Below are 10153 nucleotides of genomic sequence, written 5' to 3' on the forward strand. Positions count from 1 at the left end.
TTTTAAAGTGTGTATATTTTGAAAAAACTGTAGCAAATATGAACTATCTATATTTATAGGAAATTAAAATGTCAACTAAAAACACAAATCATAACTTAATGTCATGCATACATAATGCTTATAGATGCAGGAAGGAATAAATTAATCTGACAGAGGCAAACATGGAAGTTTTAATAATCATTCTCTAGAAAATTCAACCAGGCCTGAAGTCTTTTTATGTAGCATTCAGCTCATAACTTACCCTGTCAAGGTTACATATCTGTCCAGACAATATACTGTTTTACAACACTTAACAATTCTTGATGTTTCCTTTTTTGGGTGATGTAGGCCTTCTAACCTCTAAGTCTGTTCATTAAAAATTGTTTTTTCCCAGTCTCTGTTAATGCTAGGCAGATTCCTCTGATGACATAGTAAGACATTTCAGCTCGGTAGCAGTTATAAACAGCCATTGATATTCTGTATCATGGCGCACACATAAGAGGTCTAGTCAGATGCCTGATAAATCTACTTGTGGCTGACAAGCTGAATTCAAAAGTGACAGCTTGTTACAAATTTTGCAGATTCATGTGTTGTCTGAGTTGGAGACCAAGTTTACAGCTCACTGCTTGCTTCTTTCTTACTTTACTGCTATCCTCTGGATCAAACCTGCTTCATGTTGAGCTGTGCCCAGTGCCAGATCTTCTCTCCAGATTGGATGGGATTCTGCACACTCTCCCCAGGTTTCTACATTGGTGATGAACAACTTCATATAATTTTTGCACACATCGTGGTATCGGCATAAAGGGCAGCCCTACTTTCTAGAGTTTTCTTGAAGGAATAACTACATAGTCTCAGTAACAAGAACTACATAGTAAAGTAGGAACTGCCATCTTGGATCTGACCTATAGACCATCTATTCCAGTGTCTCAGCCAGTGGTTGGTATCACACACTGCAGAGAAAGGAATAAGAAACACCATTATAGGCAGATATGGGGTAATCTACCCAGTCCCAGCACAGACCAGTTTACATTCTGCTCTCCAATGCACTCTTTGTTGTCATTACTGTCACTGTTATCTAGATAAGCTACCAATCCAGGTTTGCCAACTCTCTGTATATTTGTTGGCAGTCCATAAAAAAAAAAAACAAGCCTAAAAATGCCTGTCAGTAAAGTCAGTAAAGAATGGAGCCCTTCGTAAAAACCAAAAAGCTTTGAGCTTAATTGAAGGTCACCAGAATGAGACTGGAGTCAAGCCTGGATGTCCAGACAGAGCAGAGCAGAGCACTATCACTTAGTGTCTGAGTTGGAGCACAGCATGGAGCATTCTCTCATAATTTTGTGGCTCAAGCAACCCCCTCTCCACCCCCACCCAGCCATGTGCTACTACTGCTGCTGCACCTGCTTATAACATCTCTCAGTTCAAAGGTAGGCACAAAATAGTCTTGTTTCGGAGGTCTGTGCCAAGATGGGAAGAGAGGCCAGTGGGAGTAAGGATGGGAATTTGGCTAAGGGTGCAGCATGCTGTGGAATGCAGTCTTTGGGCGTGTGTAGATGAAATGGGAATTTAGTTTGCTCTAAACTGAAGTGGTGGGTTTTTAAAAACAGTGCTTCAATTTAGGGCGAAGTAAACCCCTGTGTTGTATACACCCATATCTTACCTGCTTCTCTGGTGGTGGGGAGGGGAGGGCAAGCTGCCAGCGGGCAGAGCAGTCCCTGGGGGCTGGTGCTTCCCTCTGCAGCAGCAGTGGCTCTCCCTGCCCAAGTGGCACCGGCTTGCAGGCAGCCAGCTTGGGTGGTCCCGGGGGGACACCACAGCTGCAGAGGGAAGGACCATGTCCCCATGCAGCTCATGCAGGCGGGCAGGCTCCGGTGGGGAGGGGAAAAGATCAGGCTAGCTGCTTTTCTTTTGTTCTTTGGTGGAGCCTGCCTTCCCAGGCTGCTGCCAGACTTCCTGCACAGGCTGCCTGCACAGTCCCTAAGCTGCAAGGAGTCCAGTGTGGTTGTAGGGCAGCAAACTAAAACTCCTCAGAGGTGTTTTAGTTTGCTGCACCCCAAAGTCATTTAAGGCACATTATGCTGCTGAATATGCTATAGCAGCTGGAATTAATGTGCAATACCCCACCAACGCACGCAAACACCAGCACCATTAAAACGGTACAAAAGCATTTAACCCACTTTAAAGTGTCGTGCACACATGCCCCTTGTTTTGTCTACACATGTCCATGGGTATCAGAATATGGGGCTGAGTAGAGGCCCCATGGGGTGGAAGCAGCACAGTGTAAAACCATAGCTGCAATCAAGCAGAGTTCACAATGCAAGACAATTTTTTTTAATGACAATTTGCAAACTTTTTAGAGAAACCAAACTTTCTTACTGTCATTGGTGTAAAACCTCTAAATGTGAACCTGGCCCTTGTCCAGGGCCCGGCAGAAGGGTTACATTTTCATTATCTAAAACATATGTCAGTAAAAAAGTTAGGTTGGCAACATAGTATCAGTTCCTCTATGGATCTTTCTAAATTCTCTAGCTCAATGACATTCATCCTGTGGTGATGAGTTCCACAGTCTAATTATGGGTATATAGACCAGTGGTGCTCAGCCTACAGCCCATGAGATATATTCAACTGTGGAGCCATGTTGTTTGGCCTGCAGGGCTCCCCACCAGTCTTCAAATTTGGTAGCGGGCAGTGGTGGCTATTAATCCTGCCACCACTCTCTTGCTGCCAAATTTTCAAGCCCTGGGGGCCAGATGACATGGCTGGGTGTGCCAGATTAGATTGGTATGTGGGGCTGCAGTGGTGGACCCAATTTAGTATACCTGGGGCTGGGGACAGGGCTCAATTCAGTGCATTTGGGGTTGGGGTTGGGGTTGGGGACAGGTGCAGGGATGGATCTGCAGGCCTGATCTGGTAATTGCAAGGCTAAGGCCAGGGCTGAAAGTGTGGCCTGATTGAGCAGGTGTAGGGCCATGGATGGGGCTAGGGTGAGGGTCCCAATCTAGTGTGTGCAGGGCTGGGACCAGGGAGGCAGGTCAGATTCAGTGAGAATGGGGACAGGTAGGCAGGCCTGATTCAGTATGCCTGGGGCCAGGGTGGACAGGTCCAAACTGGCATACACAGGGCTGGGAGTAGAGACAGGGTGTTGGGTCCAGTCCAGCACATGTTGGGCTGGGGCTAGGGCTAGGCCCTGATCCAGTGTACATGGGCCTGAGGTTGGGGTGGTGAGCCTGGTCCAGCACACGCAGGGAAAGTAATGGGTGGGCAGGCCTCGTGCAAGGGTTGGGCCTGATCTGATGTGTGGAGCTGGGGACAATTGCTGGGTCATGCCTGCACAATGACATTGCACTGGATTTGGCTCATGAGCCAATCACATATGGTGATCCAGCTTGTAGACTGACCCCACAGCCTGGAAATGTTGGCACCACTGGTACAGGCAAAGGCAACAATTCTACTGATAACAAATAATACTGGAATAAACTGCTATACTGTAACTACTGTGTCTGTTTCATTCAACTTTAAACTACAGGGACTTATCTCACTTGCATTGCTACAGGAGCAGGCAGATTAACCAATATCCTTCCTTTTACATATCAGCGACTAGATCTGTCCAGTGCATTTGATCATTGGTGGCTAAGTCTCTTTTTTAGTAACCTGGTGTCCAGGCTGCTGAAAAGGGGGAAGTTTTGGTTTTTTTTTCCCTTCTCATCTAACTATTAATCGTCTTTTGCTTTAAATCATCCTGTACAGGCCAGCTTTTCATGCCATCAGTAATGTGAGGCTGTGCACAATGTGTGCACTTAATTAGCACAATCATATGGACAACCTGGGCATTCACTATCTCAGATGTCTGGCTCGATGCCCTCTGGCCTCAATTACGATATTCTATCCTGACCACCTGGAGTTTCTTCTGCACGGAGTGAGCTGAATAACATCTCTACTCTCTTTCCTTGTGCTGAGCAGAGGAGGATTTATCCTAACGTGATTAGCTACGTACAAAAATGCAATGGAATATAACTTTCAGATACTGATATTGTCAAACCAATTCTCTAAATTTCTCATCTTGTTTAATCACCAGTAGTGCTCATTTTGCTGTGATGGTCAGTGCATTGTGGGTATTTGGATTGTGCACATGCAGCAAATAAGCAGTGTAAAAATCTTTTTTGTTCCTTTGGAAAAAGCTCTGCTCTTTACAAGTTACATTACTGTGTTTTTTAAATGACCTTCGTGAAATAAGGATTTGTCCAAAGAGATCAGATTGATCCATCAGCCACTACTGTGAAGTTCTGGGAATCTTTTTTTCAATCGTTTGATTCGATGCAGAATTGAAAATAATCCAGGTTGTCAGTAGCATAGAACAATGCAGCACTGTACTGACACTACCACAAGGTGCCGCTCTCTTCATCTATTTCAGTCCACAACTAAAATTGCAGCCAAGTGTTCTGGGTTATGGGCAGATGGAACAACTGTATTCATTTCAAACCATACCAATACAAGCTCTGTCAGAAAACTGTTGCAACTTGAACCCTGTTTCATTCCGAACAAACCAGTGATTTAGCTACTTTAAATTGCTACAGGACCTGGCAGATGTAACAATTTGTAGTAACAACTAATGCCTGCTCCAGAGGATAGCTCTCCCATCCTCAGGAGCGGTTCAGTATTTACCCAAAGTAAGATGACCCTGAATGTAAGAGGACCCCACAATAATTAGATCCCATATGTGGAAAATGTATGCATTTGTTATAATGTGATTACTGGAGAACTGTCTTAATTTGTCCCCCTGCTGCTCCAGCAGGGAAAGCAGCAGCATGGGGGCAGGCAGTGGTAGAGCAGACAGTGTGGAGATGGGAGGCCAGGCAAGGGGGAAGCAGTGGGGGCAAGCAGTAGGGAGACGGGTGAGGGAAAGGCAAGTAGAAGTGGGGCAGGCAGTGGACAAGCAGTGGGGGAGTCAGTGGCTGGAAACAAGCAGCATGCCTCTACTACCTGTCCCCCCCCCATCAGTGCCCCTCTCTGCTGCCTGCCCCCTTGTGCCTGCACCTACTCTGCCTATGCCCTCTGCCTGCTCCCCTGCAATCTCAGGTCTTGCACCCTTCTCCCCATCTCCCTCTCCCACCTTCTTCCCCACCCCCCATCCCCTTGCTTCTCCCCTTCCCATGTTGCTTAATCTTGCTCTGGCATCAACAGGCACCATCCCAACTGCAGCCTGGGGAATGAAACATGGCCCCAGCCTGACCCCATGGCAGTGGCAACAGCAGCAGCTCCAGTGGCAGACTTCACAACCTAGGTCAGCCTGGTAAGAACATTTCACAGGCACTAAACTCCCATTTTTAAAGGTATTTTGGCACATGGAGATGCAGATAGATACCTCGTAGGACTGAGATCAATGAGAATTAGGTAGCTAGGTTCCTTTGAAATTCCACTGAGTTCCCGCTGTTTATTTAGGTGACTGAGTTCATCTAAAAATTTTAACACGCTTGAAGAAAGAAGTGATGTAGCCATGAAGGCCAGAAAATATGCGAGAGGCAAGGATTGTTTGGTATGTGTTATCTTTTAATGGACCAACTGCATGATTGGGATGGACTTAGACAAGCTTAAGAAGAATGCACTTCATTCAAATGCAGTTAGTCCAGTAAAACATATCACCCACAAAAATCCTTGCTTTAAAGAAAAGATTGAATTAAATTCCCTAATTCACTTCACTCCCACCTCCTCCTCTCCTTTCAGAATAAGGTTCCAGAATGGTGTATCACAAAGCCAGCACACAAACAAGACTACCTATTAAGGACTGATACTCCCCAGTATGCCAGAGACATAGAGCTTGAGAGCAGCAGTGAGGTAATCCCTAGAGCAGCTTCACTCCCTGCTTGCCTGGTTTGGCACATGCAGTGTGGGAGAAGGTGGGCAGGGCCATGCTTCTTGGTGATGCTCTCAAGAGCATCATGGAAGTGGTATAGACATATCTTCAGAGAGGAGATGGCTATCTACTGCATCATTCATCAGCCCAGCATTGCAACTCAATAGCTGCATAATGGATAACATTACTTTTCCTCAACTCATTTCTATAACAAACACTATGTTCTTGTGATTAAATAGCTAATTATACCTTAAAAATCTGAATGTGATGTTCATTTTCATTCTCAAAAGCATGGTACAAATGTTTGGCTTCTCTATCATTATTACAGTTGCACACAGCAAGTTTACCTAGCACACTGAATCAAAAAGTAAAGGGGATTAATATAAGAAAAGATTCCATGTTATGAACATTGCTGAATTATCTGAATAAAAACCACTCTGTAAATAAGAAAGTCATTAAAAATCAGCTCTCTGTTAATTAAAGAAGCCTGATATTCTACGTGTCGTTTTCCCTGACTGTCATTAAAATAATCGTATATATTTAATCATTCCCTTTCTATGAGGAAATAGACAACTGCATAGAGCAAGTGTATCATTGAGCTGGGTCACTCTTGCATATCAAATTGTTGAATCTGAATATAACCCATTAGGGTTTAAATCATAATCAACATATAAAGGCCAGGTTCGCCCTTATTCTTGCTGAACAGATGCTAACATGAGTAGTGTTCACTCAAATCCATTCCAGGAACAAGGAATCCATATGAGTAAGGGGACCAGAATCAGGCCCAGTGGAAATAACTTATGAGCAATAACATGGTTATGCTAGATATCTGCATGTATTGGGTGTGTTACTAGGCATAAGCCCCACAGGAGAAAGGTTTAAAATTTATCAGAAACCACAATATGTTGTAACTGTGTATCTAGTCTGTAGTGAACAGTTTTGCACTGCCAAAGGGATGAACAGTGTAAACTAATTTCCATCTCTGGTTTCTATCACTCTGTGATGACAGTGTTACTGCTTGTGTTACAAAATAATGTGTAAAGATTGTGCTGCTTGTGCCCACTTTTTGCTTCTCAACTGCCTGGGTGTAAATTGAATCTTTTGTTTTCATTTGGGTAGGCAGGGAATGATTATTCATTTAATTCAGCAGAGGCAGCTTAACAAGATGACTTCTCCAAACAGATGCATGTACTAGCTCACAAAATCCCAGTTACTGTTTAAAACAGGGGTGTCCAACCTTTTTGAATGTGGGGTTGGATCATGAACTTTTTATTATCCAGTGTGCCGGCGGGAGCGGGCGCTCACGCGGCCTGTCCAGTCCGGCCACACCTGGGGTCGCAGGGGTCAAGAGGTGCCACCTGACCCCGCCATATCCTCACTGCCACCTGGGCGGCCTCAAGGATGCTCCCACACCTGCGCGCCTGGGCTCAGCAGCCAGGGGGACGTGCAGAGACCCTACAGGGGGGTACGGGACATGCAGAGACACCCCCCTGCTCCCTCTCCTCTGGGGCAGCCTGAGCCCAACTGGCAGGGCTCCCTCTCTCCCTGGGGCCCGCGACTCACCACCCCCAGAGTGATGTCTGCAGGCACGGGGGGATTTGGGAGGCAGGAGTGGCGCCAGTTCCTGCCCCGACAGCCACAGCCACAGCAGCAGCGGCAGCAACATCTCCTGTGGGCCTGGCTGCAGCATCCCTCCGAGCCAGCATCTGCACCTGCCCACCCGCTGCACCGCAACCTGCTCCAACCCGCACAGCCGGCAGGGACCGGTGCAGGGCGGGGCTGGCATGCAAATGAGGAAGGGAGGGGTGGGGCTAGGAAGGGACACTGTGAAGAGAGGGGGGAGGGGAGGAGCTGCACCGCATCAGCAACGTCAAGCTGATACAGTGCTTGTGGGAACCTTGTCCCTTCCCCAGCCCTTCAGCAGCCATTAGGAAGCTGCTGAGGAGCTGGGGGAGGGACAAGGGGTGGGAACGAAAGTAAACCGTGTTTACTTTCATTTCCTGTCACAGCACCTTGGCCCATAGAAAACAGCTTGGCAGGCTGCAAGGTGGCCCACGGGTCGTATGTTGGACAAGCCTGATTTAAAAGTTAGCCAGCTACTGTGGGATGAAACAGTCCTGCCTCACTATGACAGCAGTATGTGTCAGCTTTAGAGAGAGAGGTGAAGAGCACCAAACCCGGCTCTAGTGGGGTTGCTCTTTGGGAAAGTGGACTTCTGTGACACAGGATTAGCTGAGGCTAGAAATGGTGAAGGGCTGCTGCCTACTTGAATCTCCCTGAAGGAAGGAAGGCTATTCAGGGGGCTATTCCTTTGATTTGCTATCAGAGACTTATCTCTTGTTGCCAAATGAGACAGGGGCAGCTGGTGCCTTGTCTGAAGGGGGAGGGCTGACTTCTACATAATAAACCTTTTGTTTTTTGCTCCTAACTGGGGGCTTTGTAATAGTCTGTTGCTAGAACATGAATTTCCCTTTTCTCTGGAGGAAAAAAGAATGGTTTGGGTAGCCAGGTCAACAGTTCTGTGGGAACATGAACCTAGATTGAATATAGAAGTGGATGGTGAAGAACCAGCACTAGCTTCTGCAGCAGATGGCAACCCAAAAACATCATCAATTAGGTCAGTAACAACAGCAGCAGCTAAATTGGGTACTAGTGGCTCAGTAGAGGAAGAAGCAACAATGGCTGGCACAGCAAGATGACACAAGATCTCTCTCCTGATCTCCAGATCACTCTTTCTTGCCATGCGCCCAGCCTCAGTGACATCAACTGTGCCTGCAAGGCTTACAAAGATGTACCTGGAGAATGATCCTGAAGCTTTTCTATTCACTCTTGAGTAGGTGGCTGTGGTGGCACTGTGGTCTCTTGACACTGCAGGGCTGGCATGGGTTAATGCAAGGGCCATGATGTGATCACTGCTTGGGACCATGTACAAGTCAAAACCATCATTTTGGCTGCCTGTATACTACAGAGCCCTGATGCTGTAGATGGGGAGCCCAAACCTTCATCTGCTGGCAGCAGAAGAATTCAAGAGACCCAGATGGGGTTTAGTTTGCAGAACTGGTGCTATTTGAGTGGTTTACCCAAAGAAACTGGATTGTGATGTGGCAGAATATCATCTCTGTCTCTCCCCAAACTCTGCTATCTGACAATTTGGTTACCATTAGAAGTGGGTCCTATTTGATTCAGATTTGGATTCCGCCCAAATCATAGACAATGATTGATTCGTTGTTTCAGATCACTGTCCCTGATTCAACTCGGCTAGATCTGAATCTGAAGATTCGATGATGATTCGGAGAATCAGTGATTCGGACATAGACACAGCTTTAACTGTTTTTTGTACGTACCTCAAGGTACCAGTGTGGCTTGTGAATCCTCCGATGCAGGGGTGCATCACCCCCCACAGGAGTCGGGGGGGGAGGGGCCCTCCACATGCTCGGCGGCGAGCCCGGAAGTGGACTGGAAGTGGACTAGAAATGAACCTGGAAGTGGGTCTGCTGGGGAGTGTGCCGCCCCCCGTGCCCCCTCTGGCTTGGCGATTGGCTGTGGAGGGACCCCAGGTGCCCCCCACAGACCCAGGAAGCACCAGTCATCCCCGTGTCCCCGCACCATACCCAGGAGGCTCAAGGACCTAGATGTTTCCAAGAGGGAGAATTCTCTTAATGAACAGCAGACATAGAAGGGAGTTTAAATGGGGGGACTGAGCACTAGTATTGTTCTTTATCAAGGACCCCGAGATTTGGCTCAATGGCAGGGAGCCCATAAAATTATATGGCAGTTTGCATTTGATAAAAATAAGGGGACACACATCTATCATGTGACCATCTTGAATACTTGGAAGACCTGAAGGGTTTGTTCATAGCCCCTCATCTCACTGAGCCAGATAGGATCCCAGATGTCCACCTTTCTGCAACAGGGATACACACATTTGGGAGAACATCCTGTTTGGAGAGAACCCTCCCTTTCCCCACCCCCCAAAAGGGAGCATCTTATGACCTCTCTTTGCACAGTGTTTTGCACCTGTGTGGGTGACTGTGGTTAACCAACCACCCTAGGCCGTCAGGACTAAGTTTCTCACTGCCTTTCTAGGTAAAAGTATTGGGCAGGAAAACAGGAACTCCATATGAGTTGGAGCTTGAAGTATAGGAGCCATATAGCACATGGAGAGACCGTAATGTGCTGGTAAACAAAGGTGACCACACCTCATGGTTTTGCACTGATTTTTAGGAGTGTCAATGCTATCTTTAAATGTGATACCTGAGCATTTTGGGGAGTAGATAAATTGCTGGAGTCATTGGACTGGGTCTAACATGTTACTGTTCTGAGCCT

The sequence above is a fragment of the Alligator mississippiensis genome, chromosome 1, assembly GCF_030867095.1.
Source record: "Alligator mississippiensis isolate rAllMis1 chromosome 1, rAllMis1, whole genome shotgun sequence".
Taxonomy (NCBI): Eukaryota; Metazoa; Chordata; order Crocodylia; family Alligatoridae; genus Alligator; species Alligator mississippiensis.